A 15,893-nucleotide genomic window follows, 5' to 3' on the forward strand; every position below is an offset into this window, starting at 1 on the left:
TTTGGCATGGCTAAGCAAAAAATCCTCATCAGAATTTCAAACATCCATCCCTACTTATTGATCTTTAAATCACACTGTACATTCAAAGATTATACATACATTATAGTCAATTCCACTTACACTAGAAAACCTTCTATTATTCTTCCACGTTTCACACAATAATTAATTATTACAAATAAATGGAAGATATTGTACCTGGTGAAGTCCTTTCAACTGCATGGATTCCTGCAAAGGGAAAGGTAAGTAGTTTTTAAATTTCCAAGTATTGCTGTTAGTTGAACAAAAAGGAAGCCCTACAATAAACAACTGAGATACCAGTTAGCAGAAAATGGAAATGTTCTAACACAATATATGTACTGATACTGCTCAAATCAATTCATAACATGGCTTAGACTAATTTGTAACCTTTTAATATGTGGTTGTAGAAACTGCAGATTCAGGAAAATGAAACATGCAAACTCTGTCAACAGAGAGTTTACCCCATGGAATGTCTCGTTGCCGATAAGCAGAATTTTCACAAATCCTGCTTCCGATGTCACCACTGTGGCAGTCAATTAAGGTGAGAAGTAACTGCATCACCCACACAAGCCTGCTTTGGAATATAAATACAGATGGCAAAATTATTTTCAACTGTAGGATTATTCAGGCTGTAGGATGCTGGGTTGACAGGGTGGTATCCTGAGTTCTCCTTTTTTCTCTGCTCCTAACATCTGCACTGTGACATGCAAAGAGTCCTTTAAATTTCTTATAGAACTGTTTCGTCCCAGTACCTTCCAAATTCTTCCCCATATTGCTTCCTACAGACTGTTGCAGACCTTCAGGACAGCATGAAACAGAGGCAGTAGACACAGGAATTCAGGTGGAATTTAACATATCTAAAAAACACCAAATTTTCTCTTTAATTTTCCTCATTCATAAAATGAATTATGATGGTTCTCTGCATTAGCAAATCACTCTGTAGCCTCCATGTAAAATGTAGAATTTATTGCCCTATCTGACTGCAAAGACCAACAATTTTGATATTAAGACACTGGGTAGTTACATTTCCTTTAGTTCATTTGGGAGGAGAATCCAAATATAAATCAAACTCAAATTTCTATATTTTGCACAAATACTAAATTCTGCTGCTACTTTGTAGAAAAACTGAGGATTTGGACTTTAACAAGATGAAGAAAAATGGTCCAAAAAGCCCAGAAGTGCTGTGGAACATTTCTATTTGAAGTTTATTCTGTGCAACAACCAAATGAGTTTATGTTCTTTCTTAAATCACCAAGAATGATTCTTCTTCATTTTTAGTTTGAAATAGTATGGGAATTCACAAGTAAATATTTTAGATACTTCTTTTTTTTTGGGGGGGGGGGGATGAGGGGGGAGAAAGGGGGAGGTGTATGGTAATTTATGATATGTAAAAGCATAAAACAAATTTTCTTCTATTCGGCAGCTTGGGAAATTATGCATCTCTCCATGGAAAAATATATTGTAAACCCCATTTTAAGCAACTTTTCAAATCAAAAGGAAATTATGATGAAGGTTTTGGACACAAGCAGCATAAGGAATTATGGAATTCTAAAGACCAACTTAGTTCAATTAACAAAACTCAAGCTGAAGAAACAAATCCCATTAATAGCATACCTGTTGATCCTAAACCAATTACAGAAGTTGATAAAGGCTTGCACTCAGGTACTGAAGGTGTTCATCCTGGTATTTTGGACAACAATTTGAAAACCACAGAAAGAGGTAAATTAAAAATGACATGGCCTCCTTCAACAGATGATGCAACACCTAAGAAAACATTCTCTATTGAAGAATCAGCTAAAGTAAATAAGTCAAAGTGGCCCCCAGAAGGTTTTGCTCAAGAAGATCCTAGTTTAAATACAAATAAACCTCTGGCCAACAATAAGGAATCTCAGAAAAATCCCACTGTGATGGAACAAAATAAGAAAAACGCCACCAATTCACAACAAAATCAACACTCATCCACTCTGTCTAAAAAAGAATGCACAAATACCTGTAAAGCAGGCAATAATGGAAAGGATGAGGAATCTGGGAATGTGCAAGATAAGGTGAATAAACTGGAAGCATCAGAGAATAGGGAGCAAAGGGGAAAGGATATTAATGAGGGTGATAATGTAACTGTGGATAGTACTGGGAAGAAGCAAGAGAAACAAATTAATGAAACTGATAATTCAGAAGTTATACAGGTTACTAACATTGATGATGTTACAGTACAAAAGAATCACAAAGAATGCAGCTTGAATAACAACAACAATAATAATTATGCCACTTTTTCATATCAAATTATTTGTACACAGAAAACAACTCTCTCAGCTGTGTCTACCCCAAAGACAGCATTAAGCCATCCTATTTGCACTGAATCACAGCATGCCTTTGCAAAACTGGACAGTCAGTCTGGAAATGAAGAAATAGATGAGATGTATGAACCTCATGAGAGCTATTCTAGTGATGCTGTGCTTGCACAGGGTGAACAGAACTCAAAAGATGAAGATACTGTTACTTCTAAGAGTCTTGTTGAATTTAAAAACGTTGCCACGTGTCAGAAGTCTCGTACTAGCAGCATGTTCAGTTTGAAGAAGGCACCTAACACAACATTGTTGATACTGAGTTGTCATGCACTGGAGAAGAATCAGAATATGACAAAAAGGACAAAAAGCTAAATACTATTTTATCTGACACTCTGAAGACATCTTTTCTTAAAAGAGACAACCTGGTTTAAAACTGTGGTGTAATAAACTCTGCAGATGCAAGTAAAAAATCCCACAGTTCATATTCAAAAGCACATGGAAATTATGATACAGAACTGAATTATATTAACGCTTGTCAAGAAAGTGAAATAATCCAATTGGCAAAGACTGACATAAATACAAGCTTAGATTTACTCAGCTCAAGACATACAGCAGTTTCATCATTCCAAGGCAAGAAAGTCAAGTTCAAATGGCTCACTACAAATGAACAAAATTTTAAAAAATAGATTTTATTATAAAAATTAATAAAACATCCAAGTGGTCAGCTATGTCTGTCACTCAGTACAAAGTATGTCATAAATAGGTATTTCTTCAGTCTACTTATTTTTGTCTTTCATGAAGAATTTAATATCCAGGGATAATACCCAGACTTTATTCAGTTAGTTTGTATTTAAGACAATGAAGATGTAATTTTTTTTTCCATCTGTAATTATAAAACACCCCTTGTTTTTCTATGTTTCTGAACATTGCAAGAAATATTTTACTCCTGGAGAAATATAATCCATTTCAATATTTATTATTTGTAACAACTTCAGATGTGAAGCACCCAGTGTGCACAAAGGAAGAAAAATACTTTTATTGCTTTTTCTAATATATTAGTACTCTAACTGAGGTGTTGCTCCATGACATATTATGTACACTGGTTGTGTTAGCTCATGCTAGAAAATCTGGGGTTTGGTTGAGATTTTGGGAAGTTAATATTTTTTGTTTCTGTTTTTGCAGTATTATGTAATACTTAGTTGAAATGGATCATTATTGAATAGTAACCACAGCTGGTTGGTGAATAGCATGGTTTTGTTATATTCCTAGAGCTGCTACTAAGTTATATTGAATAACAGGAGAGAAAAATTTGTATAAATTTTAACACTGGATACAACCAAATACCCTAAACAGAACTGAAACAGGGTTTGGGGACACTGGGCAATGAAGACTAGTGGTTGTTTCAGTGATTAGTTCAAAGTCAGTTTAGCTGAAGCAGCTCTCCAGTGTCATACTTAAACCTGAACAAACTTAAGCAGATCTGGCACTTTTTTCCTTAAACCTATGCTTATGGACTAACATTTTCTCACTTAACAATATTCCATCCTGTATGTAACAGTAACATATCATTTAACTGTTGACAATGCATAATAAAAAAGCACTTTACAAAAATATTTTGTGATTTTTTAAAGATTAATTTATACATACTATTTTCCTTAAATAGTTTGTGAAATTCTTCATGCAATGACTAGTTTAAACCAAAGTGTCAGAGAGAAAAGGAATCATAATCAAAATACATTTTTCAAAATAATTCCTGAAGGATCCAACAGAGACAGGCATTTGAAATAATTTACAGGAAAGACAAGCTGATGTTAAAACATTTAAGAAAGTGTGTCTCAGACTTCTAGAACAAAACACTACCTACACTACAAATCATTGCTCAAAGCTACAGGGTTGTGGGTAAGTGGGAAATCCACACGTGACTCTATCTACACAGAAACAACCATAAACTATATACACACAGTAGAAAACCATGAATAGCATTTTTTCCAAAAGCATACGTCAATAGTATATTGCTGCAAAGTATTCTCAGTAAATGCAGAAATATAGGAAGATCTCTTTAAATTAATGTTACCAGAAGAACAGCCTTTTGCACACTCCAATACCACTGCATTTGAGAACTTTATTAAAAAGCATTAGCCTACAGCTGCTTTTGAACACCTTAGAATCATTTCAGCAAGATTTCTCTCTCTCTGTTATTGCTGCTCCCATTTGGGTGTAACTATCATAATCTGTTTTTAAAAAGCCAAGAGATTACTACATAGCACTAAATGACTTTGCTCTCTTTCATGAATAGATAACACAACTAAAAATAACATCAACAAAATTCCTGCTAAGACAACAACAACAACAAAAAACTTCAGAAAATGCATGCCTGAAGAAAATAAAGAGAATTTGACTGGCAGATTTAGACTTCTACATGAATTAAATTGTTAAATCTCCCCCATTTCTCAAAATTTCTTATTAGATAGAAGACTGGCTTCAGCTGTATTAGTTAGGAAAGAGGAATTATCTTGAAGGTGAAATGGTGGTGTTTATGCGCACATGTGTAGGTGTGATCATATGCATGTTAATTCAGGAAAAAGCTAACAGCGCTGCAATATTTGTACCTGAAGTACAGTCCTGTGCCATTTGTCATCCTCCTGCATATTCTGATGAATTTAACCTTGTATACACTACAATCTAGAAAAGTGACAGATGTCAACTATGATAATAAAAATTCACACCAAGAAATCAGTTCCTCTGAAACTATCCTTGGAAACTATAGACCTTTTAGCTTCCCCCCCAAAAATAAAAAATGAGTCTCAGAAAAAGTGTGTTCCTTATGGCCAGCTAGATATGACTAAAACAAAGGCTTTGTTGAAATATTTTTAAACAGCAAGACACAGAAATTTTTACTCCCAGAGAGAATATTGTATAAAGTAAACTTACATAAATGACATACCATATGGAGCAAATCTCTTTGGATATTCCATGACTGAGATGCTGTTTGGTATGGGACAGACACAGAAGTGCAGAGCCTTCCTCTAGTGGACTCACCAGCTTTGCATTCTCTTCTCTTCTCTTACTGAGTGGCTTTTTTACTTCTGCCACTAGTGAGGATGAATGTTTACTGCAGAATTATTTATTTGAAGCCCTATTATATTGTTTTGGGATTCTTATACAAATCATAATGATGACACACTCTAAACTTGTTCTAGAAAACTAACAGCCATGAGTAATAAAATATTGTAGAAAAAAGTAAATAACCTGGAAAAAAATTAAGTAGAAGAGCTTTTCAGAACTTCAGCCAAAAGCTTAGTGTAGAAATAGTCAGAGATGAGAAAAGGCTTGAACTCACTGAGTCTTAAACTCTTTTCCTTCCAAGGCAAAAGGATGGGAGATGTCACGCTGATGTATACACACATTACACACATTGCCACTGCAGAAGTCAGACCGTGGAGAGAATGCATACAGCAGCTGAAAGTGCGCTTGAGATAAAGTGTGTAGAAAGTAGCGACCTTATAGGTTTTCTGTAAATGAAATACTAAGCGAATAGTAACTCCTTAGCTGCTAAAAAACCTCATGCATTTTAGTGAACCCGATTTACTGCAGCCAAGGAGCTGGTCTACATTGGTTTAAGAAGAACTAGCACCCATTAGAGTTGTATTTCTGTGAGGGGAAGTTGCTATTCTAAGTATGTTCAAGTTATCCTCTAGGCTTTTTTTTTTTTTGCTACCTGAGTTTAAATAACCAGCCATCAGCCTGTAAAAGTCTCTTTCTGTGAGGAGAAGCTTGATGGCTCCTGGGAAGAACTCTGGTTCTGAACCTCCTATTCTCTCAGCAGGATAGCTTCCTGTGGCTACTCCTAAGTTTCATCCCATGGACAGGGCACCCTAACTAAGAAAGGGACCTTACAGAGATGGAGGGCAGAGCTGATCCAACAGCTCAAGCACTGTTCAACAGCAAAGCTGCACTGACAAGTAGCAGTAAAATGAAACTTTCCCACATCATTATTAGCACAGAAGACTTGCAGTCTGAAAAGTATATTTCCACTGGCTATTATTGGCTAGTGAAGAAGTTCTACTGCTTTTAGAACACAGCAGGGTTCATGTATTCTTCAATACTGAAAAGCACCAATTAGAGAGATTAAAGAGCCTGATTTAATGGCAGGGCCAGCGCTGAATTTTAGAGGGCTTCTAAATTTGCAGTCCATTTGCAACTTCATTAACATAATTGGCACAAAAACTTACTTAGATTTACTTAAATTGTTTCTATAGGTGCGGCATATCAACTAATTCTTTTGAAGCCTTTGTAGAGTCGGGCATCCTCAAAGAGACCTAAGCAATGCTTTGGGTGTCCAGTTGAAGTGGACTCCTCCTAAGTGAGGGACTTGCCGAACTCAAAGGCTGGATTACTTGGAAAAGTGCAAACACCTTGTCTATCTTCTGTTAAGCACTTATCTCCTTCATACATATCAACAGGCAGACCTATGCTAGTTATCTTAAATGACACAGTGCTCAGGGTAGACAACTAATCCATGCTATGGATCTGCCTCGTTCTAACACAATATGTCTTGAAATATCCCTCCCATAAATAATTATAGCTCAGGCCTTATTTTCAAAGTGCGGGATAATTATCAGAATTACTTATAAAAGATTTGGGTTGTTTCAGTCAAGTACACCTCCAACTGGTAGGTATAATTGCAAAAACATTAACTACCCTGGGCACACTCACAAAAACAGGAAAACATGAAGACAAAAGCATAGATTAAAGCCTTTGGTTCTTTGCATGCTTTCTTCCATTAAGAGGAACGTAAGTTAAATCCTTTGGGTAAATTTTATTGCCTTTCACAAACATTCCACCTTGTATGTGGGTTACATTTGATGATTTTGACATGAAAAGTGTTTTTAAATGTTTTAATGAGAGGATCTGCATTAAATTTGGCTTAGAAACATAATTAGACTGACCTTACTTTTGGGCTTTCTAAAACAGTAAATTACAATTCAGCCATGAAAGATCTGAATTTTTCAGTACAGTCCTTAAACAAAAACATAAGGCAGCCCTGTAACGTACTAATTTGGGGAAAGAGGAAAAAAATTGCTGTTTCCCACTGCTCACTCACCTCCTTTCTCCTAAGGTAGGGTATGAGAGAGAAAGAATAAGGTTTTCTTAAATTCTTAAAAAGAATAAGGTCTATTAAAAATAAAATTTATTTTTAATCTGTCATTAACTAAGTACATTGTAATTTTACTAAAAAGATACATGAAAAATTTACTACACATTTCAGCAGGTGATTTGCAAAATCACATAATCTGTTTAAATAAAAAAAGCCTAGGAAAACCTCAGAGTTTCAACCCATTTTACCTTTTGGCTCTTGACACTCTAGCCAACACTATCAGTAGCCATATAAAATTACTCTTAGACTGATGAAATGATACCTGTAACAGAAGCTGACAAGGAATAATGTCCTATCACAACAAATACCTATGAAGGAGCAATTCCTTCCCCGCAGACACTGTATATTCCAAATAGAAAAGCAGGCTGGTTTTCCATGAAACCTTACTAGAGAAAAAAATTTAACAAACACAAAATTTCTTGATCAAGAAGTCATCTATCAGCAAAAATACAGATGAATTTTCAGTAAACGAGCTGAAATAGTTAAAATAAGGGGGAATGAATGTGCAGCTGTACCATGATGGGATGGAACTCTGAACAAAGTACTTCAATATACTGCTTGGTAAATTAGATTGTCACCCTAATTGTAATACTGGTGCACATATCATAGTAAAAATAAAAAACAATCTATATGAAATATCCTCTTACCACTTATAATATGCTTCCAGTTTCTCTCTGTAATCACAGTTAAGACCTCTACAAGACATTAGATAAAAAGGAAGAAATAGATAGCTATAAAGTCAGCTTGTGCAGATGGACACAGAAAAAAATTCTGCAGTTCCAATCTCAAGAGCTTTTGTAGAGCTTTTCATAAAACAATATTGGAGTGGAAATAGCACATAAACAGTGCCATATACTGTTCTAAACAGTGTTTAGAATCTCTTTGTTATCTCCTACAAACTGTTTTTCTGCTTTGGTAGGACAGTACTGCTAGACAGATTGGGTCTGGGTGGCCTTGACTGAGAAAACCACTTTGCCAGCAGTGGTTCTTCTGTACCCAGAGAGAAGGTAAGGAAAAGTTGCATTACCAGGCACTGGCAGCTATCCATGCCAACAGCATGCCACAAAACAGCAACAGCATGGACACAGCTTCTTGGGACAGAATAGGAAGCCTAAACCTTTTCTGTTTTTCAAAATAAAACATTAAGGCAACAACCAATAATACCTTTCTACGTTTCTGAAGGCATCATGATATAAATATTTGGCTAATAATGTATGACAAATTATATCTGAAAATACTAATGTTATAAACTGACATACTGCAGAGTGCACCATTATCTTAATTTTTTTACTTTTAGGGAAAGCATATGTGCACTAGAGGAAGGAGAAGAAAATGAGGGAAAAAAATAGGGCTAATTTACTTTATTTTTAAGTACCTCTAAAAATGCAGCTTTATAAACTTCTTCCAAATAGCTTCCAACCAATTAGGAGGGGTTTGGATTAAGTGTCCAGACATTTATGCTCTGTGACGACATTTCAAGACTACTGCAGCACTCCAGAAAACAAACCATTTTCTTTAACCAGTTAGAAATTTCACCATCACCTACAAGAGACAGAAGTGACATATCATTGCTTTTTTTGACATGAAGACCTGGCTATAGAGAGAAGATGGTTAACAAATGAAATTCTGCACCTCCTGTACCTTTACTGAGTTTGTTCAAATGTACTATATTTACTAATATCCACTATATTACTGATTCATTCATTACTGACCTTAATTTCTAAAAATTAATCATAATTCACAGGGTCAGGAAATAAAGTCAAACAGACAACTTTAATTTTACCATTGCCCAACATATGAGTGCTTGAATTTGAAACTTTAATGTTCCTTTAATATATTTGCTGAAGACATACTTACATATGTGGCACATACAGTTCAAGTGATTGAGTTCTGGAAATTCAAAATCTGGATCAACTTAAAAGTTATGAAAACTGCTAAAAACCAGCATCAAGGTATCATGCTCTATGGATTTCTGGACTTATAAAATATTAGGGGTAATTCCTTTCCATTTTCAAGTCTTTGAATGATAAAAAATAAATCATAGAATTTTCAAGAACTTTCTAGAATAATTCTTCTTTAACACACATTGAATGCTTTGGTGGAGCAGAAAAAAAACCCCACCTACACCTGTCTGGGGCAGTTTCTGTAAATTACACACTCATACTCAAGCTAAACTGTAATGTTAAAGTTATGTTTTATTCTATCCTACACAGGCAGGTATGTATTTCAATTGTGGGAAAATGTAATGCCAGTCTAGTAATGGTTTTGCATACTTGCCATTTAAAAAATGCAACATTTGATTGCTGATAATTTTGTCTCATGTTATCCATTTGGGGCAAAGCTTTCTGCTTATAGGAGAGGACAGACAGACTGATTTACTTTCAAAGCTTTACCAAAAGCCTTTTTTCATTTCCAGGAAAAATACCTGGTAAGACCATAGATTTTTTCCCATTCTAAAAAAATATCTTTCGACTGAAAAAATTTAAATCAATATATTGCCTCAACTTTGATCTGGTTCTATTCTGATCATATTTGCAATACAGCTTTCCATTTCATCATGTCACATTATTTTTTTATGGTACAAATCATGTCCTCTTGATATACAGCCAGGAGAATATTTTTGTTAGGACTTCTTTCTGAATTGGTGCAGCAGCTAGAAGATAAATTGGAGACTGTAATCAATAAAGCCTGAGGTAATATTTTTAATAATTCAATAAATCAAAATATTAAATAATTGTGCAAGTAGCAGGATTCATCCCTTTTATGCTGTGAACAAGGTCAGAGTCCCAAGAAAAACACTGTGCAATCACAAAATTAAAGACTATAAAGACAGCTTTTGAGTTCAGGCATTCTCATTTTCAAACTTAATGATCCTTTAATGTAATACATGAGTATCGTGTCTGTAAGCATATAAATATATAGATACTCATGTATACATAAGTAGAAGCAAAAGCAATCAGCAAATTACTGTAACACCAGCTGTGTATATATAGAACTAGGAAGCTCAGAGCCACTAAACTTACTGTGGTGGCTTCATAATGTGGTGGCTTCACTGCTTTCCCCCTCTCTTTTTCTACCATATATTCTGTGCTTCCTTTGGCTGCTCTTCTACTATCGTTATAAACTCTTTAGGACTGAAACTTCAGACAACTTTTTTCTTCCAGATGATAAGAAAAAGCACACAGCCAAATATTCCTGATGTAGTTCTTTTATCTCAGAATAAATTTTGGTACAATATCCTCAGTCCCTTAGTGGGCAGACATCTTTTATCTATGATGACGCCACTCCAGCAACAGAAACATGTGAATAATTTTTCTTAAAATGCTCTTCAACGAAAATAAGGGTAACAGAAACTTTTCTGTGTGTCAATCATAAAATAGTCCCAGTGATGACAATTCCAAGTTTTGCAGTGTTAGTACCAGGGAACATGACTCCTGTATTCTGATAGCTGTGTACCTCAGGAAAATGGAAATTAAGGACCAGTCACATTCCACTACTGGTTGCATCCTCTTGCTGATAATGACACAGAACCAAGCTCTCTGGTTTATGAGTAGCAATTGCCAAATCATCCTCCAAGAGGATGAAAAATTGAAAAAAAAAGAAAATTGCATGCAAAATTATAAAATAAGTGAAAACATTAATCATAATTAAATGGAACCACATTGATTTTTGCCAGCTGGATTCAGGCACTGACTGTGATAGGAAGGCTCTTCTCTCTTGGTTAGCCCTGCTGAGAGCTGGATTAATTCTTTATAATTAATTTCTTAGGTAATAGTGCAAATATTTGTCAAAACAGTTGATCCACCACAAAATTAAATATGGGGTGGGGAACAATAAAAACTCTTAATATATTTAAAACAAAGATAAAAATACTCAAACTGTCTGGATCAATGGAGGGGGAAGAAAATGTTCTTTATATGAACTGGTCACTCATGCAAAGCAGAATTACTTGGATCTGAAAAATGGTTCACCACCATCCATTCCTCTACACAAAAGGCCTATCTTACATCACTGTTCAAGGCAGTTGCAATTAAATTTATATTTATAGAATCTTAAAATACTTTTAAGTATATTCATTACGTTCACAGCGACATTGCTCTGAAGGACACTATATAAATGGAAGCTGTGCTTACAAGCGATCACCGCAGATAAACAAGTATCTTGAAGGACTCTGCACACAAAGGAAGTTGCCTTGCTTTGTTTACGGGGAGATTAGCTCCCTGCAGCTGACATAATACATGGGAGATAAAATAACAAAAGGAAACACTTTGCCACGCAGTGTGAAATCAGATCCCAAGGTACCTTCAGGAGAGTGCATGGGGGGCAAGTTTGTGGGGGCAAGAACCCTTTGTCTCCTTACTTGTCTGTACAGCACCAAGCACATGACTGTGATTTGCATCTCACGGCATACATCTACATGATATTAACAAAGGGGTTACCAAATGAGGCTGAATAACGCTAGCAAATTGTAACACAGTAAAAAATAAATAATCAAATATTCCTCCCCCGGATCTACAAAAGCAGTGCTGCATCCATGCATCAGTTAAGTATTCAAACCCTATCAGAAGGGAGGAGTGAAATAATATTTATCTCTAAGAGGTAATTTTACAGTTTAATGTAAAAGATCTGCCAAGTACAGTACACTTCAGTACTACAATACTGTTCTCCTAAAACCTGAAGTTAAAGTCGAAAGGATATACAGCAACTATGTTTCTTTTCTTCATAAAGGAATTTCAGGATAGTTCCCAGCATCGCCAGAATCCCCAACACCAGCACTTAGCCCAAAGTTCACATCTTGTTGGCTGTCTTACCAGCTAAAACAACGATTTAGTAGGTGTGACTCTTTACTTCTATCATGCCTGTTGATCCAGGACAGAAAGAACTCCTGCTCACAGAGCTGTACAGAAATTACATTTTTTATACTGTTTCATCTATTAATAAGAGCAGCTCAGCTCATGTATGTACTTTAGTGCTTTCCAGTAGTACAATATTGTTTTTTCAGGAAGAACTGCTGTCTTATGGGACTGAATGCTAAATTACAGTTTTGTGGGCTGAGATTTAAAAAAAAAAAAACAAACCCTCATTTATCAGGGGGACTGCTGAACTTTAGAATGTATTATGTGTACTGTAAAGCACTTTAATGAAGAGACCCATATTTCAGGCGTGCTGCTTTTTATTTTCTCATGTCTTTTCTGCTTTTAATTATTTGGTGCTTCTACACCTATAATAACATCTTCCTCTGAGTTGTTTCATCTCATAAACAGGATATTTAGTGGAAATGTAGTGTATTGTCTTTTTAAGGATTTAGATAACATACACACTGAGGTATACATATGATTGCAAAAAGCTGCAGTAGAACCTTGAAGTCCACTCTCTAACATGAACATAAAATTCAGACATGATTATCTGAATTTCTGTTTATATTTTGGATAAGTTTAAAATATTAAAACTAATCACATGTATGTTCTGCTTACTAGGAAGAGATTCCTTTACAAGGACTATTTTTAATATTTCTTCCTTCTCTGCAGGAGTTATGAAGCTATAACTATGCAATGCTCTAGTCAGTTCTGTGATATTTGTAAAACTGTCCACAGTAAATAAAGTGTATTGGGGTTTGGGTTTCTTTCAAGGTAACAATACAGCTGATATAAAAAGTTTTAAAAACTCTTGCTTTAACAAAGAGTAAAAAATCTGATACCTTTTCTTAAGTATATAATGCTACTATTAAAAATGTACTTTCTCAAGGTTGGAATCAGTTCCTGAAGTAAAAAAAAACCCATTTGCTAGAAGAAAACATCTCTGACTGAGCTGGTGCACAGTGTCTAAGCACATGAGCATTTAAAACATTTCTCTTTATTTCTTTCCAGACAAAAGCAGGTGCATTGAGTCTTCACACTGGACACAGCAAACTCAACTACCACCAAAAGAAAAAAAAAAAAAAGTAAACTCTTGAAGAGTGTGAGGTAAAGGGCATGACTTTCACATTGTTTAAAAGTACTAGCAGTTCTGAACTCAGCACAGATGAGGGTACCTGCATCTGGTACAACTAAACAAGGAATTCTGTCTATAAATTGGATCTAATATTGGCATTAGCTATATTCCATTAAGAAATTAACAAACATTTGCTTATAACCAGATTATTTGATTTTAGAAACCTTTCTTATTAGGCATGAAATACAATGGCAAGCCACTAGGAATCAATAAATTTCCACACCCTTTTGAATCAGCAAAGAAAGCACAGAACTAGGCAAGAGGTTCTACTTGACAAACAAATTCCAAAACAGTGGGTAAAGACCATCAACACTGAAAGGAACCCAGCAATAAAACACATTTCTGCAACATTTACAAGCATTCCATCTTGCGTTTTAGACAGACTGGAAAAGAGAGAAGAGACATTTATTCTTAGCATAACTGAAATCTTAAGAGTCTAATAATTATTATTTCTAGAAGAAGAGTAGTAATAATGCAGTTGAAGATGTTGTACTCCTCTCTTGCTGTTGCATTTCCCCTTCCCCTGCTCCCCTGGATCTCTTGATCAGTTTCATTCCACCCTAATGTGAAGGGGTGATAACAGTGACTCTGTGAGCATTTGGAGTCCTTGGCCAGGAGAAGTCCGATATTCAGGTTTTTGATTTCCTCCCCCTCCTCTAGTTCCCCTTAAGATCATTTTTATCTTTGCAAGCACACTTTTCTACCTTTTTATTTCTCCATTGGTTTGCAGCTCTAATTCTGCACGTGAATTTAATGTTTTACCTTTTAGATATGTCAGGTAGTGTTTCTTTGCAACCTCCAAACGCACTTTCATCCAGGTTCAGACTTGCATTTCTTTAAGTGACGGCAGCTGAGCCGTTTATCACCACGGGCCTCCAGTACCAAGCCCATGTCCTTTTCCTTAGTGCCTTACACCAGTAATCCCCTACGGTCCATCCTCGATCCTCACTCCTCCAGGGCCTGTGGTACCCTAGCAGACCCGTACACTCTACAGTACACCACTGTAGTTAGCGCACAGAACACCTCGTCTACACAGAGTAACAACAATGCACACCTATGGATGCGCCACACAAACACAAGTTAGAAGCAGGCACCTGGTCCACTGGCAAAACCCGCTGCTACAGCGGAACCAATTTAAACACAGGCGCGGGCAGGTGGGGCACTGCCAGTGGCACAAGTTCCGAGGCCTTGCCAACTCGGTGCCAACCCCGCAGCGCAGTGGCAGCCGTGGCGATGGAGGGTCCCGCACCGCACCGCACAGCAGAGCGGCAGCCGCCGAGGACGCGCTCCTGCGCCCGCGCCAAGGTCGGCGGCAGCTGCGGGGATGCTGCCTGCGGACACGCTTTCAGCTCAGCGGGATTTCCTTGCAAAAATGACAGCTTCTTCCACTAAATTTTTCTTATTTTAAACAAAGCGCCCTGGTATGAAGCTCCATGCTCCCGTGCACGCGGGCAGGCACACGCACCCCACCTGCACGGCCGGCCCTCAGCCCGCTCCCGTTATCCAGAGCGGCTGGGGATGGGCAAGGCTGGCCCAGCCGCGCGCGTTACCAACACCGGCACCCTCTGCCGGGGCTGGAGCGCGTCCCGGAGAGCCCGCGGCGCTGTCCCGCGGGGACACCGAGCACAGCGCCCGGCGGGGACAGCGGCCGCGGGCACACGGCCGGCACGGCCCCGGAGCGGCTCCCGCTGCCCGGAAGCGGCGCTGCCGCGCGGAGCGACTCCCATTGGTCCGTTCTCGTCACACCGTCCCGCCCTCTCGGCGCGGCGCGGGCTGCCATTGGCTGCCGGCGGTGCCAGTCGACGAGGGCGAGCTCCGCCGGTGCCCGCGCTGCGCTCCCGCGCGGCGCGTGCTCTGCCGGCTGGTGCGGCTGCGGGCGGAGCAGGGATGCGCCCCGGCTGCGGGAGCGCGGCGCGGAGCGGCGGCAGCCCGGGTGGCCGAGGGCGGCGAGCGCGACCGGTAAGGTCCGGCGGGGGATGCCCGTCGTCGTGCGCATCCCTTGCGTACGGTGCTGAAGGGATGGCTGGCAGCGCCGGGCAGCGGTGCCGGCACGGGCGGAGCGGCGAGCGGGCGGGATGCCGGGATGCCGGGGGCGGCCGGCGGCGCTGGGCCGCGCTCAGCGCGGCCGCGCCGCTCTTGGGGCGGCGGGTTGAACTTCCCTTCGGGGGAGGATTTTACTCGAAGGCGGTCCCGGACGCCCGGCGGGGACAGTCACACAAGCGAAGGCGGCAGCGGGCGGTGTGGCCGCAGACTGGATCTTAAAGTTGTTAACACAGTTAGCTCAAAGAAAAGTTATTGTAAAGTAAGCGTATCAGTGACGGTGGATACATGACCACTGGCTATTGAGACAGAGGAATTGGAAAGAGGAAATCCCGTTTATCCCTATGCACTCCTTTCCATTGTTCTTCAACCTACGGTACTTTTAGTGATAAAGGCAATAT

At 38.4% G+C, this 15,893-nt stretch overlaps 1 protein-coding gene across 1 annotated transcript in view; it reads left to right on the forward strand.

Moving 5' to 3' along the window:
* Window positions 1–15,364: 15,364 nt before the first annotated feature.
* B3GALT1 (beta-1,3-galactosyltransferase 1) overlaps window positions 15,365–15,893 on the forward strand; it is a 182,152-nt gene continuing 181,623 nt past the window's right edge. The window contains exon 1 of the mRNA XM_041403681.1: window positions 15,365–15,411. The gene's annotated coding sequence lies outside the window, so the exon portion shown is untranslated. The remainder of the gene's footprint in view (window positions 15,412–15,893) is intronic.

Source organism: Onychostruthus taczanowskii, unplaced genomic scaffold (genome assembly GCF_017590055.1).
Source record: "Onychostruthus taczanowskii isolate IOZ18803 unplaced genomic scaffold, ASM1759005v1 scaffold20, whole genome shotgun sequence".
NCBI lineage: Eukaryota > Metazoa > Chordata > Aves > Passeriformes > Passeridae > Onychostruthus > Onychostruthus taczanowskii.